This window comes from Piliocolobus tephrosceles, chromosome 14 (assembly GCF_002776525.5).
Source record: "Piliocolobus tephrosceles isolate RC106 chromosome 14, ASM277652v3, whole genome shotgun sequence".
NCBI lineage: Eukaryota > Metazoa > Chordata > Mammalia > Primates > Cercopithecidae > Piliocolobus > Piliocolobus tephrosceles.
This window is the reverse complement of record NC_045447.1, coordinates 100518993-100543669: the sequence shown is the minus strand read 5'-3', so window position 1 is coordinate 100543669 and position 24677 is coordinate 100518993.

The following is a 24677-nucleotide window of genomic DNA, read 5'->3' as shown; positions in this document are numbered from 1 at the left end:
GTAACGTACAGGACATGGGAGAAGAAAAAGATAAATTGGTGTCTCTCAAGTGAGACAAGTGAGAGAGGAGGTTCTGTCCTGACTCAGGCGGGGAAGCAGAGTCAGAGGAGAATGACCAACTGCAAGGAACTGAGAGCCTTCTGCAGGAAATCCCAGGTTAAAACTCCATGGCGCGGAGGTAGGACTTTGGGTAGAAAACGCAGAGAGGCAGCTGCAGCTCATCCCTTGTAATAACCACGTTTTCCAGTTTCTGTGTTTGATGTTTGGACATCTGAGGCTTGCTAACTCAAGAGAAACTACTGCTCCCAGGGCAGCTAATTCCTAGAGATAGCAAACAACTTGCCTGGGAGTGCCCCTTACATCTGCACACCAACCAATCCAGAGCCCACACTCCCCAATCACTCTGGGTACAGGTTAAAAAGGAATAGGGCAACGGAAGGAAAATTGACTTTCATTGCATCCTATTTTAGTAAGTTATAGACATACAGATAAGAGAATGATCAGTTAACAGCATTAGCTTTCTAAATAAAGAATACTACAAATTTTAATAATTTTTATAATTAAGAACAAAGCAATGAGTAGCCTCAGTGGAGGGAAATTTCTCAGTATCTGCCGCATGACAAATGCGTATTTTCCTGGTGATATGGTTTGGATCTGTGTCTCCACCCAAATCTCATGTTCAATTGTAATCCCATTGTTGAAGGTGGGGCCTGGTGGAAGGTGATTGGATCACAGGGGTGAAGTTCTCTTGAACGGGTTAGCACCATCCCTTTGGTGCTGTTCTCATGTTAGACTCCTCACGAGATCTGGTTGTATAAAAGTGTGTGGCACCTCCACCTCCCCTTCCTCCTGCTCCATCCATATGAAGATGCCTGCTCTGGCTTTACCTTCTGCCATGAGGAAAAGCTCCCTGAGGCCTCCCAGGAAGCAGATGCTGCGATGCTTCCTGTATAGCCTGAGGAACTGTGAGCCTATTAATTCTCTTTTCTTATAATTTACCCAGTCTCAGGTATTTCTTTACAGCAGGATGAGAATGGACGAATACATCTACAGCCAACAATTCTCCTGTAGGGATTTTTCCTATGGATAGACTCATCCTGTGAATAACCAATCACCTTCTTTATTTGGCTTTCCCACTCACGGCCATTATCCACCTGTCTCAATCACTGCAAGGCCAGGTGTCAGACAGTTAGAAACAGTGGCTAAGTCCCAGAGCCCATGAAATTACTCAAACTAGCCAATCCTAAACCTGCTTGTTCTACCTCATGGGTTCCTCCTCATGGAAACTACAGTAAAGAATTTTGCCCATGTTTTCCCCTGGCTTCCTCTGCCTTCTGACTACCCTGGTGCTTCCCCACATGGCCCGTGTGGCGTGTCATACCTCCTGTTCCTAGCAGTTTGTGAATATTGACTTTGTAATAGTCATTTCTGTGTCTGCATGTCTTTCATGCCTGATTAAAACAAATCCCAGACATAGTTTTAAACTTCCTTGAAAATAACTTTCAAATAACTTGAGCTCTTTGGAAATAAAATGGACATCCAGAGACGTGACAATTCCCCTGTCCTAAAGACAAGTAATCAGAAGCCCATAGTCTAGAAAACAAAGTTTGGCATGTTATATGCGTGCATGATGGGGAAGGGGAAGAAGTCAGTGTCTTTGATGATCTTTAAGTTTCCTCTTGTGTGTATTATTCTACATAATCAGGCATATTGTATATAATCAGTAGATGCCCTATGTTGTGCTATTTATTTCTGTGCCTATGCACTTTCATTTAGTTTTGTATACATAGTGTGTATGCTGTGTTCTGTGTAGTACCTAGTACATTGCTAGTACTTTTAGAAGATTAAGGCCCAACAAAATCTGAATATCATGTTCTCCCATCATGAATTGCATCTAGTGTCTAATTTTCTGAATGCTCCTAATCTCCCTTTGTCTGATGTGCTTACCTCAAAATATTGGCAGGTGGGTGGCGTGGAGGGCTCGGTGGGGGAGAGGGCAGCACTAACTAGACAGATAGGGTTCCTCTTTCATCTGGGACCTATTGTGAGGAGCTTCCTACCACTGGCTACAAAAATTATCTCCAAGATATGGAACGAGGACTCAGAGTCAAAGTCAGTTGGGAAAAGGTAAGGTACAAAGAAAATAAAAATGTGACCAGAATTCAGGATCCATAAGTGGAATTTGGTGGGGACTTCAGAGCTGAGCATTTGGAAACTGCAAGGAAGAAGATCAGAGCAAAAAAGATTAGAAGCCAGCTAAGTAAATTCTTGTGTGATTTATGAAGCAGCCTGGGGCTCCCTTGGCTGGTGGGTAAGAGTGTGATCCTTAGGGGGCCAAGTTGGCTGGAAGGGTCAATGAAGGCAAAGTGAACATGTGTCTTAGGTTGGGTTCCCCTGGAAATGTATTCTGAGAGTGTGCAGAGTTGGGGAGTTCTCTCGGGAACAACATCTGGAAGGGAGCGAGGAAAGCCAAATGGGGCAGAGGGAGGAGTTGAACTGCAATGCAGTTGCAGCCAAGGCCTTGGGTAATCTATATGTCGCTCTGTAACTGGGGTGGCAGTTAGAGTTGTCCAGAATTGAGGTGAGAAAGCTGGGCTTATGTACCTCCTCTACCGATCTGGGCTACTCTGGAGCAGGGGACATAACTTGGGTGAGGCAACCTCACTTCTACCAAAGGCAATTCCTGGGGATGCAACTGTGAGCTCAGCGGCCAACAGTCAAGACAACTGGAGGAATGAGAACCTCAATCCTGGTGAGGGATCTGGGTGGCATCCACGACAGCATCCCATTAAATAGAAAACTGGCAGTACTATTTTTGAAATTGTGGATTTTACAACTCAAGTCTATCTTATTACCTCAAATCAATGTCAAAATGTTAAACTGTGCTGGACCAGGAACTAGGATGCTCCAAACCTGTCCATGACACGTTCTCATAGCTGCTAGAAACATCTCAAGAACCCACATGTGATTGGACCTGATAGCCCAAGGAGGTGCTATTCTAACTGATGTCTCTGCTGACTCCAGTAAGCTGGGGAGCTCGGCTGCAGTACACCAGGTGTCTGGCTAGGAAGTTGTTTCCATGCCTAGCCAAAGGTGAAGGACCCAGGGTGGTCACCTGAAATGTGTTTGTCAGATACAGGTCATCATTTCTGGGAACCTCTGGCCTCATTTCCCACATCCCTCTGGCTCAAACGTGTGATGGTTTAAATCAAGATGCTTGGAAGCAATGAGAAATAACCCACTAGAATGTTTCTGCTGCTTCCCTGCTTGCCTGCGTCCCACCCTCTCCTGCACACATGCAGACAGACACACACAAGTACAGTACTGTTCTACCATATCCTTAACTTTACAGATCTCCCGCTGAAGGTTCTGACTAATGGTAAGTTATTTGTTCAGAAAGATTTTATGGCTCTCATAAAACGTCAATTACAGTTTTAAAATAACTTGTAGTTTTTCTGTAACATGATGCTGCCATCTTGGTTCCCAGAGGGTGTATTAAATTCAAGTAGCAATAACAAATCATTTAAGCAATAAATAAATAACCTGAGACGGAGCGTTGTTAAGAGTTAATAGTCTCCCATACACTCAATAGAGGTTGAGGCTCCACTCAATTAAAGTGACCCCGGGAGGGGGGGGGGCACAGGGGCCAAACTGCACCCAGTCGTTTTGTTGAAGGTATTCAACCCGCACACATTCATTTCCTTCTTTATGTTGTCTCTTTTCAGCAGGGAAGGCTCTCTGCAGTCCCTGGTTCCAGAGAACAATTACGGTACAGTCTCAGAGAACAGAGAGAAAGCTGGGGTCATAAATATGTTAAATGGGTGCGTGGGTTTAAGTGGCTTTGTAAACGAAACACGGAGGAAAACTCAGACTAATTAATGAATATGAAGCAGCGGGAAGGCTGGAGGTTTCTGGGGGACAGTCTTGTTGTGGGGTGAGGATGTGACATCTGTAGAATTATTTTCCTCCAGGAAGGGACACTTGCTTATTTCAAAAACTTTTTTTTCAAGATCTCAAAGTGGCTTTGTGGAGAATATCAGATGTGGGTGAAAACACGCAAAAAGCATTTAAAAGTGAAATTCTCTGAAGCTGCAATTTCTCTGATCAAGTTATAACCTCAGCCCAAAAGAACGATCTTGCAGATTTTTAAAAAGTGTTGTCCTTGTATTCTGAGAGAGAGACACCATGCTAATCTATAAAAGAAGATGAATTGCATATTTTTAATACAGATTCACAGCGCATTCCAATATATAGACTCTCTCCTAATAAATGGCATTTGTTGAATATTAAATTCTATTTGGATCAAATCAAGGATTAAGATTTTATGACGTGGCATTTCTGTAATGTTCTAAAATATTTCAGTTTATCTGTTTGGAGAATTTACTATTTTTCCTTTTGTTCCTTCTTCACCTTTTATTGAAAAAATTATTAGCACAAATATCTTATCTGCATGGGACATTAAAGGTTCCCTGCATGCCTCCTATGACCCGTGTTTACCTACAAATGACTTCCAGATCTTCTATGTGAGACAAGCCAGTGCTGGTACTCTGAAATGTTCCTGAACTTGGGGGATGCTGACACTGTGGGAGCCAGTCGGAGAACAACCACCAAACACAGGCCACAGCAGAGACGTGGATGGACAAAGGACTGAGGGAGGAGAGACAGACTCGAACAATGACGGGAAAAGTAGACAGGCACAAAGAAAGACACAGAGAAAAACAAAAACAAAAACAAAAAATCCAGAAGCAACAGAAAAGTGGCAAACAGTAATACTGCTTCTAGGATGTGCCCAGACTTCCTTGTTTAATTGACCAAATGGCAGAGCTGTGAGCAAAAGATTAAATAGTTGATCTAATTTGATTGTTAAGATACAAAAATAAGCAGAACAACCTCACCTTAAGCTGTTTCAGCATCTTAGTTGCAATGATAAACAAACAAAACATTGCTAAATCTTGTCTATATTGATTCAACCAAGTCATTTTATTTTTATTGCATTTAAAGCTGAAGAATTACTTTTATAATTCTTAAATGTAATTCATAAATGACATCTATTCTTCAAAAAGAAATAGTACATGTTTTATTGAACACCTACTACAGGAAAGGTAGGGGATCAAGGCTTTGCACAAAGAATACAAGGATATGTAAGAACTCTAATTGATCTTAAATTATTAAGGAAATAGATGGTCAAGGTTACATGATAAACATATGTCAAACTAAATGATATCAAGATAAGAACTGAATAGTACAAGAAACAACAGAAGAACTGTCACAAGAAAAAACTCTTGATAAATTGCTTAATAAGGGATACAGATTATAAATGTTTTGAGGTCTGAAAGGAGAAGACTTGGGAGTTACAGTAATCATTGATTGTTCCATGGAGATCATGACCCGCTTTGGGCCTTCAGGGACCTCTGATTCCCTTACAGGTGAAAAGAAGAAAAGGATTTGGAGGACATTTATTTACATATTGTTTATTGCTATTGTTTGATTTATAAGGAACAATGAAATCATAAGCATATTAATAGTAGTATGATGTGAATTGTATTTTGTCTTAAATTTTCAACTTATGCACAAATACAAAGAAAGTTATCTAGGCAATCTTCGGGCTGCATTGAAACTATTCTATGGAAGAGAGTGATTCTGCAAATAGTTATTAAGCAAAAAAATGATAGTGACTCTCAAATACCTATCTCCTTTTTCAGCATCTGTATATACAAACTATCAAAAGACTGTTTTATATATGGTCTTTGCTGTGTCAGAATGGAATAATGTCCTTCTCCCCTGAATACCTTATAGCTCTCAGAGCATGATTTAAACACTCAAATGTCTATCAAACAGAGAAGAAAAACAGATCCGTATTTGCCTAGAGTTGAGGATGGGAGCAGGGAATAACTGTCACCTGGGCACAAGGGAATTTGGGCAGTGATGGAAATGTTCTAAAAAATACATTGTGGTAATGATTGTTCAATTGAATACATTAACTAAAATCACTGAATTTTACATTGATGACAAGAACATTTAATGATTTGTAAATTATAATTCAAGAAAGCTATCTTTTTTTAAGTGTCTACCAGGCCAGGGTGGTGATGTAACGCAATCCCAGGTTCTATGTTTTGGATGAAGATGCAGTCTTTTTGCATGGTTAATGTTTAAGAGTGTCCCTCAACCTCACTCATATTTTGCAATCTCCCATAGTTCATGAAACCCAGGATTTTCTTGTCCTATTTTTCATTTTCTAGTTTTTATAGAGACATGAGTATAGAAAAACATTGTTTAAATTAGAGGAAAATGATATGACAAATGACAATCCAAGGTTTCTCACTGTGGAGCCTCAGTAGAGAGCGGTGGGGCCATAATACCTAGAGGGGTGTGTCCCGTGTCAAGGGGACGACCACTACTCAACTCCATTGGTTGTTCCAGGGTAGGGAGGGCAAGTTGCCAGATTTTCTACATCTCCAAGAGAATGTTATAATGAAATCTGATTTTAAGATGTTGGTTCAGACTTTTAAAACAAAACACAGTGTGGTCCAAACAAAATGGGACCAATTCAGTCGATGAGATGAAAATCCACAGCCTCTGCTTTATAGTCAGAAGCTCACAGTGTAGTACTTAATTGTGGATTTCCTAGTTTTGCTCACTGTTGTTCTCTGTGGGCTAATTGTGACTCTCCAGCTTTTTATAGTTCCTGGAGCTGGAGGTTGGGGTAAGGGTTTTGGGCCTGATAAATACGTGTGTGTGCATGTATGTGTGTGTGTACTGGTCTCAACCCCGTGCCTAGCTTTGTGCCAAATATATATGACAAATGCACAGTCAGTACTGTTGATTTCATTGCTATAATCAAAATATCACGCAAATAAATGTTTTCTTGAAGGCTAGCTCAAATATGCATGCTACTTCACCCATCTAGTAAGACACAGTCTGGATTCAAACTCAAGTCTAAGCAGACATCACTTAAAATGACAATGACCTGTCAGGTTTTCCCTGGCCAGATCTAGCATGCAAGAAAATAAAATAATATTTTTCTGTATTGGGCCATCATATGATTTCTGAAATGTGGCTGAGACTAGATAGATTCTTACCAAATGTTGTTTCTTCTTTCTGGGCATACATAAAGACTACATCTCCCATTCTCCCTTGCAGTTAGTTTGAAGTCACTTGACTATATTTTAGGCATGGAATTTGAGCAGACATATTCCAGGACTGGCTTTAGAAGTCTCCTGCATGAATCTCCATACCTCTTCTCTTCCCATGCTATAGCATTTGCGGAGGATACGTGTTAGAATAGAGTCATCACATGATGGAAGGAACCTGGGTTCCTGAGTCACAGTGTGGAGGAGAGTCACAAAGGAGAGCCATCTGGCCTACATCAGACTAAGACAAGTAATAAATAAATATATTTGTGTTAAGCCACTGATATTTGAGGATGGTTTGTTATACAGCAATTAGCATTATTTATCCTGTGCTTTTTTAGGGGTAGTCTGAAAAAATTGATTATACATGCAGGTGGTTCAGACCCTTCCGATGTAATTGCCGAATAATCATACACTTTTCATAGTTAACAAAACTCCTTTGCACACTATTTTATTTAATGCTCACAACACAACCCTGTGAGGGAACAAGATGAGGCTTATCACCATTGAGACAGACAGGAAACTGGGGTGCAGAAAGGTAAAGGGAAGCAGCTGGGATTTACACCTGAGTGTTTTGAGTCCTTATTTAGCATCCTGTTCATCTAGCACTGTTTATGTTTAGCAGCGAATCCCCAAAGATGTGGAAAGAATCCTTAAACTTATCTGATTATCTTTTCATATTCATATTTTAATTGCAAAATTGCATGCAATATTGATGCCAAGTCTTCAACATGGCCTGGGTTCTTGCACTAATGTTAATTATTATTGCTTCAATTAGGTTTCTATAAAAAGAGAAGGGGTTGTGCAACTTCATCTACTGCATTTTATGCATATAAAAACTTGATGATGACATATAAAAACTTGGATTTTTATAGTGCAATGTATCTCCTGGAAAAGCATAAAATTGCTCAGAATTTTTCATCCATAAGGTAAAATACATGGTGTATAATTATAAGTAAAATTTGCCCCATTTTTGAATAACTTCTTTCTCAATTAGTGGTGTACACACTGACAAAAATTTCCTTTGCAGGGACAAAAATTAACAATATTTTATAAATATGATGCACCAAAAAATTGAACACTTTCAAAACTGTTTTTCACCAAAGAGAAGAAATAAAATACTAACAACGGATAAGCTCAGGGAATTTCCAAACTTTTATATTCTACGGTCCCACTCACATTCTCTCTCTTTACTTTCCTTGTTCCCCTGTCTGAAATAGCACATTTTAAATCCATTATGATTCTGTCAATTGTTTCAGGATTGCACAGAGTGCAGCCTACTGTGTACCACACCTAGGTGGTTCTCAACCTCCAGAAAATGTTTGGCAATGTTTGGCAACTGATGCATTGTCACGGGCCTGCATATTCTGAAGGGCCCCATGTTTCGTTTAATGCTCTGTTGCTGCCCCTTATCATTCTTAATAATTTTATCTTTGAACTTGGATTTTGTGAGTAAAGTCTGATGGGACAGTGGAGAATGTGCATAAAAAAGATGTAGAATATGTGGGGATGCCTTTTCTTGCCACCCCATTCATGTTTTAGTAGCATTCATGGTGCCCCATGAGCACAGAATACTGGTGGTCTACCATGAATGGGAGTTCAGTAAGACTCAAAAGTAGTAGAAATTAAGAGTGTTTCATCTACACCAATGTAGCTCCGCTAGGCTGTACTTTCTGCTTGAACCAGAGCTTTCTTTGAGTGCAGAAAAACACAAGCCATGAAGGAATCCTGTCATATTCTTTCTTATTCAGGCCATTTTCCTGTATTAGCCAAGCACTTGTCCTGAAAATGATGACACAGAGAGAAAAGGAAAGATAGGGCAATGCATAGTTCCTTTTCCTTCTAGAGCTTCCCCACTCAGCAGTAAGCTGAAGGTGGAGAGAGTGTGTAGAATATGTGCATGTTTTTATTTTCTTTTCTGAGACAGAGTTTCATTCTTGTTGCCCAGGCTGGAGTGCAATGGCACAATCTCAGCTCACTGCAACCTCTGCCTCCAAGGTTTGAGCAATTCTCCTGCCTCAGTCTTCCGAGTAGCTGGGATTACAGGCACACGCAACCACCAATCCTGGGTAATTTTTTGTATTCTTAGTGGAGATGGGGTTTCACCATGTTGGCCAGGCTGGTCTCAAACTCCTGACCTCAGGTGATCTGCTCATCTTGGCCTCCCAAAGTGCTGGGATTACAGGCATGAGCCACCATGCCCAGCTGGATATGTGCATATTTTGTGCAACATTTTCACTATTCTAGTAAGAGTGACATGCATGTGTATGTGTGAACTATGACATAGGAGTTGTGTCTTTGTTTGAGATGGAGTGTCACTCTGTCACCCAGGCTGGAGTGCAGTGGTGCATTCTCAGCTCACTGCAGCCTCTACCTCCCAGATTCAAGCGTTTCTCCTGCCTCAGCCTCCCAAGTAGCTGGGATTACAGGCACACGCCACCCTCCCTGGCTAATTTTTTGTATTTTTACTGGAGATGGGGTTTCCCCATGTAGACCAGGCTGGCCTTGAACTCATGACCTCAGGTGATCCACCCGCCTTGGCCTCCCAAAGTGCTGGGATTACAGGCGTGAGCCACTGCACTCAGTTATATAATTTCTTTATATGAGCTAAATGCTGTTATATTTGCAATTAAAACTGGGGTTCTGCAACATAAAGATAAACAGTAAAATTCATGCTAATAAGTTAAAGTTTTAATTTTTCTTTATTGGACTGACATTAAATAGCAAATAAAAAATATTAATACCAAGGCAAGTCGAGAGAGAGATGGTGGAAGAAAGGAAAAGCTGCACATTTCAGTACCTTTAATGTTACTTTTTCCCTGCTTTTTCAACAAGGAGTCTACATTTTCATTTTGTGCTGCACCCTGAAAATTATGCAGTTGCACGAATGGAGACAGTTTTGATTGTCACAACTGGGATGGGGGATGCTACTGGCATCTAGCAGGAAAAGGCCAAAGATGCTGCTAAACGCCCTGCAGTGCACAGGACAATCTTTACCACGGAGCCAAAAATGTCCATGGTGCAAAGGTTGAAAAACCCTGTGGCATTTGGGTCCATTTATAACTTTTCCAACTAAATGTCCAGTCCCTTAGGTCATGGGCCATTGCTGCTTTTTCTAACTTGTGTAGCATCCAGTACACTTTCTGGCACCACTGGTGGAATGTTTAAAAAAGTGATCAGCCAGGACCGGTGGCTCACACCTGTAATCCCACCCAGCACTTTGGGAGGCCGAGGCGGGCGGATCACAAGGTCAGGAGATCGAGACCATCCTGGCTAACACGGTGAAACCCCGTCTCTACTAAAAATACAATAAAAAAAAAAAAATTAGCCGGGCGTGGTGGCGGGCGCCTGTAGTCCCAGCCACCTGGGAGGCTGGGGCAGGAGAATGACTGCACTACTCCAGCCTGGGTGACAGAGCAAGACTCTGTCTCAAGAAAAAAAAAAAAAAAAAAAAAAGAATCAATGCTTGTTCTGTTAAAAAGAAAAAAGAAAAAAAGGAATAGTCTTTCAATGTTCTTTGTTTGTTATATCATCCTCCTTGTCATACAGGCTTAGTAAACAATTTGCACAGCTTGCTGATGACTTGTGTGCTTCAAGTCAGTGGTGAAGCTGGAAACAGAAGCCTTATCTCTGATCTTCAGAGATAGACTTAGATTTATTATTTCCGTCAGAATTAATATGTAGCTGAAAAGGCATAATTGAGAATTGAAAAGATTTTACTACCAAAGTTAGGAGGCAGGCGTCAGTGAAAGGAAATATTAATTTAGTTCCTGACTTATGGGCACTGATATTGGGTGCTTCATATTTAATCCTTTGTTATAAATGGTTATTCTTTGTTACAATGCTTATTCTTTTTTATAATTTTTAATAAATGGTTATTCTGTTTTATAGGTGAGAAACTTGAGGCTCAGAGAGATTCAGTAACTCATCCAAGTTCATATGTCTAAACAATGTAGACTCAGGTCTACGTGACTCTGAAACATGTGACGCAGGATCAGGCCCCCCTGCAGTTACACTTCACCACTGAGGACTACAATATGAACCCTGAGGTTGAAATGCCAGTCCTATTCCACATTTATGCAGTGCCCCCACTGATGGGGGTACCACATACCCGGTCCAAACCGAGACACCTTTGAGAGTGAAAACATTTATTAATCTGTATGCTGGGACAATAGCATATTATTAACTAGGACTGCTCCCGTGACATGGGGACCTACTATGATCATCCCCAACCCCCAGGAATTTCTTGGAAGAGGGTCGCTTAGCAACACAAGGGAAGCGTCCTGATCAGGGCATCTGTTTCCCCAGAGCAACCACTGACATGTCTACCCTGTTTACTTGGTAGAAAGAAGTAACAAGGGAAAGAAACAGGCAAGGTGTTTTACAATTCATCATAAAATGAGTGCTAGGACCATATTTTTTGCTTCAAAAACATTAGTCAAAACAATTCAGCTGTAGTCCTGATATCATAGAACACACATATCCTAGCAAATCTCAAATGCAGTAGTTTATCAGTTTATTGTCCACAGAAGAGCTTCTAATTATAGGCCTGTGCCAGATTCTCCTTATCCTGTGGTGTCTCTGAGGCAGCGTACGTGGGCATGCAAATGGGACAAGAAGAATTCCGATTCCTCACGCCTATTTAAACATCCCCTGGAAGTTGTGAAACTCCTATTCTGGGTTCATGCCACAAACATGATGTGGCTAATTAAAGAGTCTAAAATCAAAAGAACCACAGCTCCTTCTTTCAAAACACGGTACTTCTCTTCTTCTTTCTGCTCCTCCTTCTTCTCTTATAGAACTCTTACTACCAAAGTACATGCAAATTAGACATGCATTACTGGAAAAAATCGGAGGAAAAGGAGCTGATGACTTTAGTGGGGCAGAAGGTCTAAATATAGGGCAGGAATCCAGCCCCACACGACTCGTTTATTTGAATATCCCCTGCTATTCATATTCTACTCACCTCCTGTCCCCCAAATTTCTGCTGGGCACCTGCCAAAACTCTGATGTATGAATCTAAATTTGATGTTCAGCACACATATTTCTTCCCATTCATGAAGATCCATGACTACAAAGACTAGGAAATTAGAATCTAGGCCCCAGACCTCGCTTTGGACTACAGTATTTCCATATATTGGCTCAGGGATACTTAGAGGGCTGGATTTGCGATGTCACGCCTGAGAGCCTGCTGGTTGTCAGCGGGGGTCTCCTTCTTGGCTGAGGAAGGCAGTGGCTCAGAGACCCGCTCTTTGTCTGAGGTCACACAGACTCTTGGCAGCAGACCTCTTCAGTTCAGGCTTGCTTGCTTCTGGAGTCCTGCCAAGCCTCACACTAAGAAAACGACGGCATTTAATTAGAGGGAAACACCTCGTGCTACATGAAAGAGAAGGGAGAAATGGGAAAAATTAATTCATTGCTATGTAATAGGTGTAAAACACTTTAAATACATAGAGGTTGCCATTTAGCTGAAAAAAAAAAAAGTCAGCTTCTTATTAGACAGCGGTGTAGATAGATATCTTGACAGCTTTTGCACTTTGGTAGCAGCCTAGGCCAACATGGACACTAGAAAGTCATTGCAATAAACCTCTGAGCTTTGCCCTATTAAAAATGTCAGACTAATAAATCACATTTTTTAATGACCAAGGAGGGAGGAGATCAATAAGCTCTAGGAAGCCATCTACAGAAGTGTCATCTGGTGCTATTTAATGTAGGCTCACTAAAGGTGGCAAAGATTTCACAACCATCTACAGTTCAATGTTAAGATCCACATTAGAACATGAAAGTTATATTAACTTTTAGGCCAGGAATCTTGGAGGAAACTCTCCTATTTTTAGGCACTATTTAGTCTTTCAGATTGTGTATGTGTTTATAAATAGCCCTATATTTTCAAGTTGTTTTCTGTCTTCCGAATCTTTAAAATGTAGAAAATAATGTTTTTATCGGTTCTATTAACCAGAGCTTTTAAAAACATTTCTAAATATGGCAATTATTTAGCATATTGAAACAAAAACAGGAAGTCAATTAAACAAAAGGGTGAAATTTACTGTTGAGGCAATGAATGGAAGAGTATACCCAGTAGACCTGCAGGCTTCATGTTAGCAAAGATCAAACTGTCAAACTCAAAGAAAAATAGATCCCTTAAAAGAAATAATCCAAGGCTCATCTTTATTCTTAGGGGCTTTTTCTTCTCTCTTCCTCATACCTCCCTACTCCTGAATTATATAATCATTCACAGACATTCTCACTGGAGGGGAAAAAAGCTAAATTTGACATCTTTTATAAGTTATTCATTTTAGCAAAAGTTTCAAAATTGCCTTATTTAATGAGTTTCTCTTCACCAGTACAAAAGATATAAATAAGACACAGTGATGGGCAGTAAAGGAAGGTCTTTTGAGGTCTTGGTGAGACTGTTTAGCAGGGATTGAAGACCACTTCTGATGCTCACTCTAAAAGAAATATTTTAAGCAAACCATAAAAGTGGGCTTGACCCTTCCATGGGCCCATCATAAATCAATTGTTAAAGCAAGGGTGAAAACTGGGAAGGAGGTCAGAGGTGGGAGAGAGGCCACAGAGAAAGGACAGTGTGAGAAACTGGAGCGAAACCAGAGAAGAGAATAGGGTAATCTTTTGGTTGAGCAGCATCATTAATTCAGAAATTGTGTTTGTGCTGCTTAGAACTGTACACCAATGAAATTATAGCCATATGCAAAATTCCCACAGCAGAACCTAAAACCTAGGGTTGTTTTAACTCTAAGGCTCCTGTTCAGCAACAGGTAGATTGAAACTTGGTTAAAAGTAAGCATCAATCTACCCTGAGTCCTTGGGAAAATTACTCCAAATATATAGGAAAGTTTATGCCACTATTTCCTATGTGTCATTAAAGGATACACCTTAAGATAAGTGGGTGGTATTCAGACATAAATACCTCACTCATGGTATCTCAAAGCATGTCAGTTTTGCCATAGTCTGAGAAAGGCAGCCTTTAACTTTTTGCCAAATTGATCTTACACTCGCAAGGAAAAGCTTCGTGATAACCCCTTCGTTAGGAGAAAAGAATATAGAATGACAAGTTAGTGTGTTGACTAATCTAAAAAATAAAAACTTCTGCTTTCGTAGAAAATTTTGTATCAAATGTAGAGTTTGAATGATCTACATATCTAGTCATTTGTTCCCTTAGGGTGGAATCAAGTTTGAAGCCTAGACAATTAAACCGATTCACATTTAAATGAAAGGTGGCTCGATTGATTTGTAACGACACAATTTATTTGGTAATAATGACATTCCTTGCATTTGGCCAAGAAAACAATGGTTGATTTATTTCCTAATAACAAAGACAAATGGCCCTTCTGCTCCAACCTCTTCCTTATTCTCAGTGGTTTAGGGGCAGGTTGTCAGTGGACTCTGCTCTGTTCTCTATCTTGCTCGAGAAGGATTCTAGACAAAATCTTTTAGAAACATGCCCAGAAAAGTCCCAATAATGGAAACTGGACAGTTGCACACATACTTGCAAGTTTTAAAGAGCCATGTGCTTTTTTTTTTCTACTTGCAATTGTACAACTTGGTATCGAAAACAAAGGGTTGTGCTAGAAAAATTACACACCTTATGCAAAGCACCTTGATGTTGTCATTTGCAAAGATACAGCTCTGGTTAACATATGTTTTTGAGACTAATCTTAGAAGACTCAGATAAATAGGGGTTAATATAATGATGGCATCATTATTATAATGATGCTCGTATTTTAAAAAATTATCCTTTAAAAATGGTCCAATGTTTAATGCAAGTGTTTCAGTTTAAATAGAAGTTTTAAATGCAAATACAGGTGGAACAACTGGGAAGTGTCTATTTCAGCTTAATAAATAATGATAAAAAATAATAAAAAATAATAATATGAAGACAAACAGATAAAATAAATCCATTTTAAGGAAATATGTGGTTCTTATTTTTATCTGACAGAATCACAGTACTAAGCTGATTTAAAACACATTTTCTATTTTATTTTAATGTATTTTTAAATGTTCAGAGAAAGCAGGGTGGTTACTTGGGGCCTTTAAGAAACAAAGTCCTTGAGTGACCTAGAGAATTTCCTGGGGCCAACTAGACAGAGCAGGCTTTTCTAGTGTGAGGGAGACCCTGGCCAGGGGAAAAGAGGCCAAGGAAAGCAAGTGAGTTGGAGTGGTGTCCTAGTGTGGTTTGCAGAAGATCTTTTTCCTGAGCAGGAGAAGTGCAGTAATGTGAAATGTAAAGGGGGGTGTATAACCTTATCTTTATTCCTCTCTGAAAACAGAGAAACCTTTCCGTTGTGACACTGAAAGGTTGCTGGGAACCAATACAGGTAGCTGTTAGAAGAGCTGAGAGAAGAACCAAGGCGGCAAATTGCTCCTTGCTTTCCAATGCAACATTCGTTCATTCAACAAACAAATCCCTACTATGTGCCAGCGGTGGTGGGACAGGTGACCAAAGCACAGGTGACTAAAGAGAAAGCGAAAGCACTCTTGTGACAGTGATGGGAGCTGAGGAGGAGATAAATAGAGCAATGCCACAGAGCAGGAACAGTGAAACTCAGAGGTCTACAGTCAGATAGGTGACCTATGTGAAAAGGTGCCAGGGAGGCCTCATAGAAGGAAGCCTGCTGTTTAGCTCAAGCAAAGAAAACATTTTAAAAGAAAAAGTTTTAGCTTGGGCAACATGGTAACACCATGGCTCTACAAAAAATACAAAAATTAGCCCATTATGGTGGCACATACCTGTAGTTCCAGCTACTTGGGAGGCTGTGGTGGGAGGATCACTTGAGCCCAGGAGGCAGAGGTTGCAGTGAGCCATGATTGCAGCACTGAGCTCCAGCCTGGGAGACAGAGTGAGACTCTATCTAAAAAAGAAGAAGTTAAAAAAAATCAGAGAGGTTTAGCATACAATGAACAACCAAATGTATGACTACAATTCATAAGCAATGATAAGTGCTAACATACTGTCATTTGGGCTTCCGGCTAATTTCAATGAAAGAAATAAGGATAATGTATTAGAGCTTAAGTCCTTTTTTATTCTTTTGGCTTTATGTTCTAATACCCCTCCCTTCTTCCCTCCCTCCCTGATGGAGACAATCACTATAGTGACTTTGGCTTATTCTTTCAGTCCTTGTTGCTACACATATATGTGCTGCCTGACAGCAGCATTACTTTGTGTTCTTAAAATGTATATAAATTGCATCATTCTGTATGTAAAATTCTGTTATTTGCTTTTTTATTTAGCAGTATGTTTTGAGAGTTATCTATGTTAATTTTTATGGATCCAATTCATTCATTTTGTTGGCCGTGCAGTATTCCATCATATATCGTAAGTTATTCTGATTAATGAGAATTTGAATTTTTAACAAATTTTACTGTCACACAGCATGCCTCACTCAACATTTATGTATATGTCTCCTTGTGCACAGATGCAAGGGTTTCCTTAAGAATTATACCTAGAAGTAGAATTGCTAGATGGATGTAAGATATTGGGTAGACACCAGATATTCCAGATACTGAGGAACTGTGTTCCAAAGTGATTGAACACATTTATAGTCACTTGAGGAGTGTGAGGCTTCTCCTTTACCTGATGCTTGCCAACATCTGATATCATACATCAGTCTTATTGTTACGAAATGATATTCTTTTTTTCACATTGTCATATGAAAACTATATTATTTCTCTGATTACCAGTGAGGTAAAATTATTTTCCATACATTTATTGGTCATTTAGTTCTTCTGTTTTGTGAATTCCCTCTTTCTATCCTTTGCTGAATTGTCTATCAGATGTTTCACATTTCTTTTTTTTTATATACTTTAAGTTCTAGGGTACATGTGCACAATGTACAGGTTTGTTACATATGTATACATGTGCCGTGTCGGTGTGTTGCACCCGTTAACTCGTCGTTTACATTAGGTATATCTCCTAATGCTATCCCTCTCCCCTCCCCCCACCCCATGAGATTTTTCACATTTCTCCTTATTAATTTGTATCAGCTATTTACACATTCTGGATTCTGAGATTATATATACACATACACACACAACATATGCACAAAGACACATATATGCACATATGTGTATTTAAAATTCTGCTAAGCACATAAAAGAAGACCTAGATTAATGGGAAAAAAAATCAAGACCTTGGAGAAGCAAATAACATTCTAAAGGTGTAAATCATTCTCAAATTAATCTATTAATTTAAGAAAATTCTAATAAAAATTCAAACAACTTTTTTTTGTAGCGTGGAACACAGAATCCACATATTAGAGTAAAAAGAAAATCAAGAACAACTGAGACAACCTTTAAAAACTGAGAAAAGGCAGGAAGCGTGTTCTATAAGGAGACAAGAATTATTGTAAATTATAGTTACATATAACTGTAATCATATGTGCAACATATGCACATATATTAATGGATTATATATACACATACACAATATACACACAATATATATGTGTGTATATATCAGTTTATATCTGATCTATAAAGAGTCATCCCTTGATATTGTGGGAAATTTGTTCTAGGGCTCCTCATTGCTACCAAAATCCAAGGATGCTCAAGTCTCTGATATAAAATGGTGTATGTAGTATTTGCATATAATTTATGCACATGCTCCAATATATTTTAAATTATCTCTATATTACTTATAATACCTAATTCAATGTAATTACTATGTAAATACTTGTTATACTGTATTGTTTAGGGAATAATGACAAGAATAAAATATGTACAAGTTCAGTACAGACACAATTCTTTTTTCAAATATTTTAAATTTATCCTTGACTGAATCCATGGATGCAGAGCCCATGGATATGAAGGGCTGGCTGTCCTAATATATGTGTATTCAGTAAGGTGAGCAACCACAAACTTAACATACAGAAAAAGTTAATAGCATTAATTTATATACATAGTAATCAATGAGCTAGAAGATATAATTGAGGCCTCATTTGCTAGGTAACATAAACATATAATAAATACTCAAACAAGTTTATTGAGAAATACTGATAAATTTAAAAATTCTACTAAGGACATAAAAGAAGACCTAGCTTAATGGGGAAAAAAATCAAGTTCTTGGAAAAACAAATAATATTCTAAAGATACAAATTGTCCCAGAACTTTTCCCAGAACACAAGGAGAAAGGGCAGAATCAGAACTCCCCGTTAGTTCTAGAAAACTCCAATCCTACACCTGCTATCTTGCTTGATGCCCACTGTCAACTCCACTTACACTAACCCTGGTCTCACTCGGAGAGTTGCAGCCATTGATGACTTGGAGTTCCGTAAGACTCCAAGAACTATAGAACACAATTCCCTAGAAGTCAGAGTGGTTTGCCTGTGCCCCCGTGACTTGGGGTGCCCAAGCCTCCCGGGCTGCACCATTTCAACATGTCCTTGGAGCATGTTAGTGACACTTCATTTTGCTTCTGCTTAACTTCAAGGATTTCATGTGCTTATGTCAAGTATTAGTTGCATGGTCCTGCAGTGTAAACAAGTGTAGTGTCATAACAAAAGTAAACCATTAATGCAATGGCAGTTGGAATCAGCAGCCTGAAAAAACAGTAGGGAAGTAGTGATCAAGGTATCTTCTACCCTATTGTTTTCATTCACTTGGTCCCTGGGACTCTAGTTTCTTTTCCACTCCTTGATCATGGGAAGCTCTTTTTTATCCCTGCTCAACAAGGTCTTTATATTTACTGTTCCTTCTGCCTTAAAACTGACCTACCAATTTGTGGATGGCTGCCTATTATTCTTTAGGTCTTGAGTCAAATAGCAGCATCTCTGAAAAGCCTGCTATAATCACCCTTGGTCACAAGGCTCTAGTTACTCTCTATCATATCGCCTGGTTGTTTCTTTTCAACCAGTTATCTCAATCTGAAATCATCTTATTGATTCATTGTCTTGAAGCTAATACTTCTTGCTCTCTGTTAAATACCCAGCACCTAGACTAGAGCCTAGAAAATGATGGTAGCTCAGTAAAAATGTGTTAAATAAGTCATCGAGGGAGTGAGCAATCTTTACTAGAGATAGAGAAATGATCAGAAAACCTTTTCCGGCTACATTTCCAAGAAAGAGATTTAGCAATGAAAATGGGTGGTCTGACATACTTTTATTCAGTTCCAAAGCCCTGGTCAGTAAATACTGGTTTCAGAGGCCAAAGAAACCTGAGACTTGACTGGCTCTGGGCTTGCATTGCAGCTCAGAAAACCCCCACATGCAAGCAGAACAGGGGTTATTTGGACCCCCCTCTCTCTGCTCCTTTGGCATGCGTTCTGGGCCCTGTAAAGGTTGCCATTTACTGGGTTTTGTCAGATCAACACAAAGTAAATATTTTCAGTTCCTGAATGCTGGTGGGAGCATAGGAGGGATCAAGTGACGGTGCCTGGGAGTAAACTCGATCTCCGTGCAACAGCAGGCTCAGTTCCATGCTCTCTACAGAGCCAAGACGATTAGTGGCACATGGCTAGGGCTAAGTTCCTCCAGCAGCCCTGTGACACGCAGGAAGAAGTTTATGCAGCTCTATGAAAGAAATCAACACCAGTAACAAATCAAGTGTTGGTGCATGCTCCATGGCTTATAAATACCCCTAACCATATAGAGATGCTGGTGGATCACACAGCATGAGAACAGAAGGGTGGTGGGGAGAGACACACAGCAAGTCAGGAAGAGGAGCTAAAACAGTTCTGCTGGACGATCATAACGGAAAAGAAAATGTTCGTTGCCCTGAGCTCAAGTGTGTGAAAATCACACTTCTCTATAGATTAAAAACTACCTATAAAAACTACCAAAAGTTGTGACTATTTACTCCTGCAACAGAACCAGATTCTGGCATCTGTCTGAACTCAGGAAGAGTAATATGCCCTGAAGCTCAGAGTCCGATTGCTCTTCTCATGCAGAGTGGGTGGTAGCTAAGCCCTCCAAGATGCTCTGTTCCTCTTGGCCAACAGGAGAGAATATTAGGGCTTGCCCAAACAGGCCCCAACAAGGCACTTTTATTTAGTTTCTAGCATGATTAATCTAATTTGTTTTAGGTTCTGGGAAACTGGCTATACTACAAGGTAGCTTTCTGGAAACTTATGAAAACTTACGTCCAAAAATTCTTGTGCAAATTAGACATTAATGGGCCAATTGTACATGTTTCAAATCAGCAAGCTGCTCCATAGATGAAATTGATCTATTTAGAAAAGGTTTAGAATTTAGAAAAAATTAGGTTTCAGGAAAATAGTATACCTTCTTTTAAACCTTTCTTTCCCAGGCTCACTTTTAAGGGATCATTGTAATTCCCCACTAAGAAAGTCACTGTATTTATCATCAGAATGGTGGTATCAGATGGTACCCCCATCTGCTGATGTGTAAGGATTTTGAAGGATTCGCTAATCTTAGAGAAGCCTCTCTCTTAGACTGCTTCTGTGCTGGGAGTGCAGGCAGTGGGAGAGTCCCAGAGGTGGGGCATGGCTCTGGAGTGGAAGCAGCCAGTCCTGCAGAAGCAAAGGGCAGAAAGGGAACAGAGCTCACAGCATAGAAAATAGTTTCCTAGATGAATTAAATCATTCCCCTAGAGAAACATGGCCCAAAATCTGATGAGAAAGCCAGTTAGAAAAGCTCCATCTTCTGATTTGTGGTCCACAGCCATTTCAATTCTGTAGTGTAGGCAGTCTGATAGGGTAGTCCCAATGGGTTCAATTCTAGAAGCCACCAGATTGAAACTGGTCCAATCAGCTAGTTTTAGGACATAGGTTTTCCAACCCAGGACTTCATATTCGATCCTCACCCTCCAAAATCCAGAAACCAGTTTTAAAAATACTTATTTCTATCTTCTAAAAGTAGATTGTAAACCCAAACCAAACCTCTAAAAGGATCCACAGACTAAGGCCTTCTCTACTTACTCTAGACCTCTTAGCTGTAGGTAGAAATAATGTAGGCTTTTCAGATGCTTAAAAACATGTCCCACTCAGGAGGAGATGGCTCCAGATAAGATCTTTTGGCAGGTGCCTATTAGGCTCAATTCCATGGCTTTCCTCCAAGATGATTTTATTTTTAAACAGAATCAAATTTTATGCTGTAGCCTTACTAGGTAGGAATATAGTAGATGAAACTGTTCTTTTCTCAAAACAGCTTTCTTTTAACATATTTAAACTTTCTTTCTTGTCTATGAAATAACTCAAAATGGAATTCTCTTTACAGTGGAGCTTTGTTTTAAAGTAAGAAAGATCTTACCCCCTCTATCCATGCTATGGGCAGAAGAGATTGTTTAAAAATCCTTGACAATAGTAAATGTGGGATGTAGTGCTCATTGAAATTATACTTTATCTTTGTTCAGATGCATAGCCCAAGAGACACAAATGTTATAATCAAAGCATTATAGTAGCTTCTATTTGAAAGATCTGGTGTTAAATGTTGTCATTTATCCTCAAGATCATGAGTTTATTCATGTAAATTGACACTGTTCATGTGCTCCAGTTTCTGATCAAACTTTTGGAAATCTATCAAAATGTTTGAAAAACTTATTTGAGTGGTAAATTATAGGTCAACTTCTGATATCCAAGCGAAAGACACAGAAGCCTTAAAATAAGGAAAAACATATCTACCATGAGAAGTTTGTTCTTAGCACAATCATGAGGATCAAATTTGAAGAATGCTCTCTATTGGGACTATATGTCCATAAGAACTACAGTTCCTCAAAATCGTCTAGCTCTCTGTGGCCCTCAGGTGGTATCTGGTCATTCTGGCCACAGACTAGCTACAGAACTAGCTTTCAAACAGCGGTTCATCTCAACCAGTTTCAAGATTAAATCAGAAGATCAGATCAGATCCAATTTACCTGCAAAATCTCCATTCCAGCATTTAACAATGCACTATAGTTGCTCAGTCTGTCTGTCAACTTGTCAACATAAGTTCATTTAGCCAAGAAAACAGGTGAGTTTTAATCTCTTCTGTAAGGGCCAGGACAATAGTAAGCTCCGTGGTGTGTTCACATGCATGCGAGCTCTAGAGTTTTAATTTGCTTTCCTTCAGTAGAATGTAAGCTTCACTGAGGGCAAGAATCTCTGCCTTGTTTGCTTGTTTGTTTGTTTGTTTGTTTTCCCTACTGTTCTTTTCTCAGACACTAGATCAGAGCCTGTTATGCAGTAAGCACTCAATAAGTATCTGGTGAATGAATGAATGAATACTCAAGCGTAGGGTTTCTGCTCTGTGTGGTTGGCTGGGGGATTCCACGCCCACTATTGGGACACCCTGCTTGGTTACAGCGCAAAGTGTGCATCTCTTTGGATATTTTATTTTTTACTTTGGAGATTTGCTTCTAAAAGGCAGGCATGGGTGCTTCCTTTCCTCTAGTCATAAACAATAGAAGTAGACCAATGTTATGAACCTCGCTTTCAAGGAAAGAGAAAATGTGTCTGCTGCTCTTGAACTTCCCAGGGATACTTACATTAGATTGTATAGTCAGGCAACCAATACATCTTGCTTCATATGATTTAGAAAAATATTCCCAGCAAATATTCTCTGTGACTGCAGAGTTCATAGCCTCTTTTTTTTTTTTTTTTTTTTTTTTTTTTTTTTTTTTTTTTTTTAGTTTCCTCTGCTCAATACCCAGGACAGAAGAAAGCAAGGGTAAAATGCCACACGATTCATTTTACTGGGTCTGTCTTGATTTGACCAGGACAGATGAAATCTTGCACTCTCCACCTACCGCTACAAGGAAAGGTACTACATGAATGGACTTCCCAGGCCAATGCTGGCCTCTACTGGTGTGGAGGCAGAGAAAATCAGAAGGCCACTGGAAAATGGTCCTTCATTCCAACCAAGATGGCAGCCTGGGGCAGAAACATACAGTCACCTGAGAGTGCTTTGGTTTCTCAACATTTCAGGAACTAACATGAACTAACATCCACCTTCTATTATCTCCTGTTAGAGATATGAACACATTCAGGTAGACAGCCAGAATCGATTTGCTGCAGTTTTTCTACAAAATTACCAAAAGAGATGGGAACAGAGCAATGACCAGTTGACTTTAGATCTCACTGCCTCAGTATAGAGCCTGGCATATTAACAGATGCTGGCCAATGTTTGTTGAATGCTAGAGTGACCAAGAAGTCCTGGTTTGCCTGGAACTTTCTCAATTTTAGTAGCAAAATTTTTATGTCTCAGGAAAATCTTCTGTCCAGGTCAAACTGGGATAGTTGGTCACTCTATTCAGAATGCCACGGTGATGCGTGGATTTACAGTACTCTGAGTTAAGGTCAGGTTATCTCTTGCAAATCAGTGCAGTGTACCAAAATGCCTGTCATAAGTTTGTTTGTAAAAAGCAAACAAACAAAAATTATTCTATTAAAACATCAACATATTTTTGAACTATGTGAAAAATACTTTGTTTCTTTTTTCAAATACCTGTCAGAATAGTCAGTTAGCACAAGACTAAAAGATGGTGAATAGAAAAGAACAGCATCAAATAAGAAGCATGACAAATGATTTTGGTTACAGAAGCAAACATATTGCTTTCATTTCCCCAAACTGTTACCTGTCAAGTAACTTATTACAGACACAATAGGGTCAGGGCTGTAGGCTGGATATTGTGATATGAAAAGATAATTTTAAAAAATGCTAGGAAACAAAGAACATTAAGTATTTCCTTACTCTTCGTTTCAAAAACAAAACTAAAAGAAATTTGTCAAAAGAAATATCCCATCATTGTTTTAAATACGTTTTGCATGTTTAGAATTTCCCCCAATAAAATGCCACAGAGAAGAATGCACATTTTAGAGTCCTAAACATATTTAATATACAGTTTTTACAACAGCTGTTGCTTTCACAGAACTTTAACCCTGCTGTGTAAATGCATCACCAGGAAAATACCCAGGTTGTCATGGAGACAACCTCAGCACAGAGCCCTTTGCTCCGTTGAACTGGTGTCAGCTTTCAGCCTCCCTGCATTCCAGTCTGGCATCAACCCCAGGCTACAGCTCAGACTTCTTTAGAGGTCCTGATGAAGGACAGCGAAGGAATCCGAGGCAATTACTAGAACTGTAAGACCTCTTTCCATCAACACACCTGATGGGAGAACTAAAAATTAATTCCAGAGGGAGTGATGGTATTAATCAAGATTTTCTGGCATCTTCCTTCAAGAACCCTAGATAGACCCAGCTGTCTTTTCAAGCCAATTTTAGCCCCATCCATTGTCTTAGCAGGGAGAGATAATATTACAGCTGACATTTGGAAGATTATTTAAAGTATCACGTGGCAAATGTTACAAGTGTAAGGCCAAATTTTCAATGTTGCTAAGTTAGTGAAATTTCCATCACTACTTGAAGAAAAGAACGGTAGTTACATTGAATCCTTCCTGCTGGTAATTCATGATAAGATTTTATAAAAAACATTGAATATTTGACTTTAAACAAAACTGAGTTTAAAGGGGTGGCACAAAAAAATGATGGATAAAGTAAAATGATGATCACACAGTTCTTGTAAAGTATTGCAGAAAAGACAAAATGAATTTTTTAGCCTGGGGGACTGTTTTAGAAAGCAAATTAAAACAAAGTTTTCT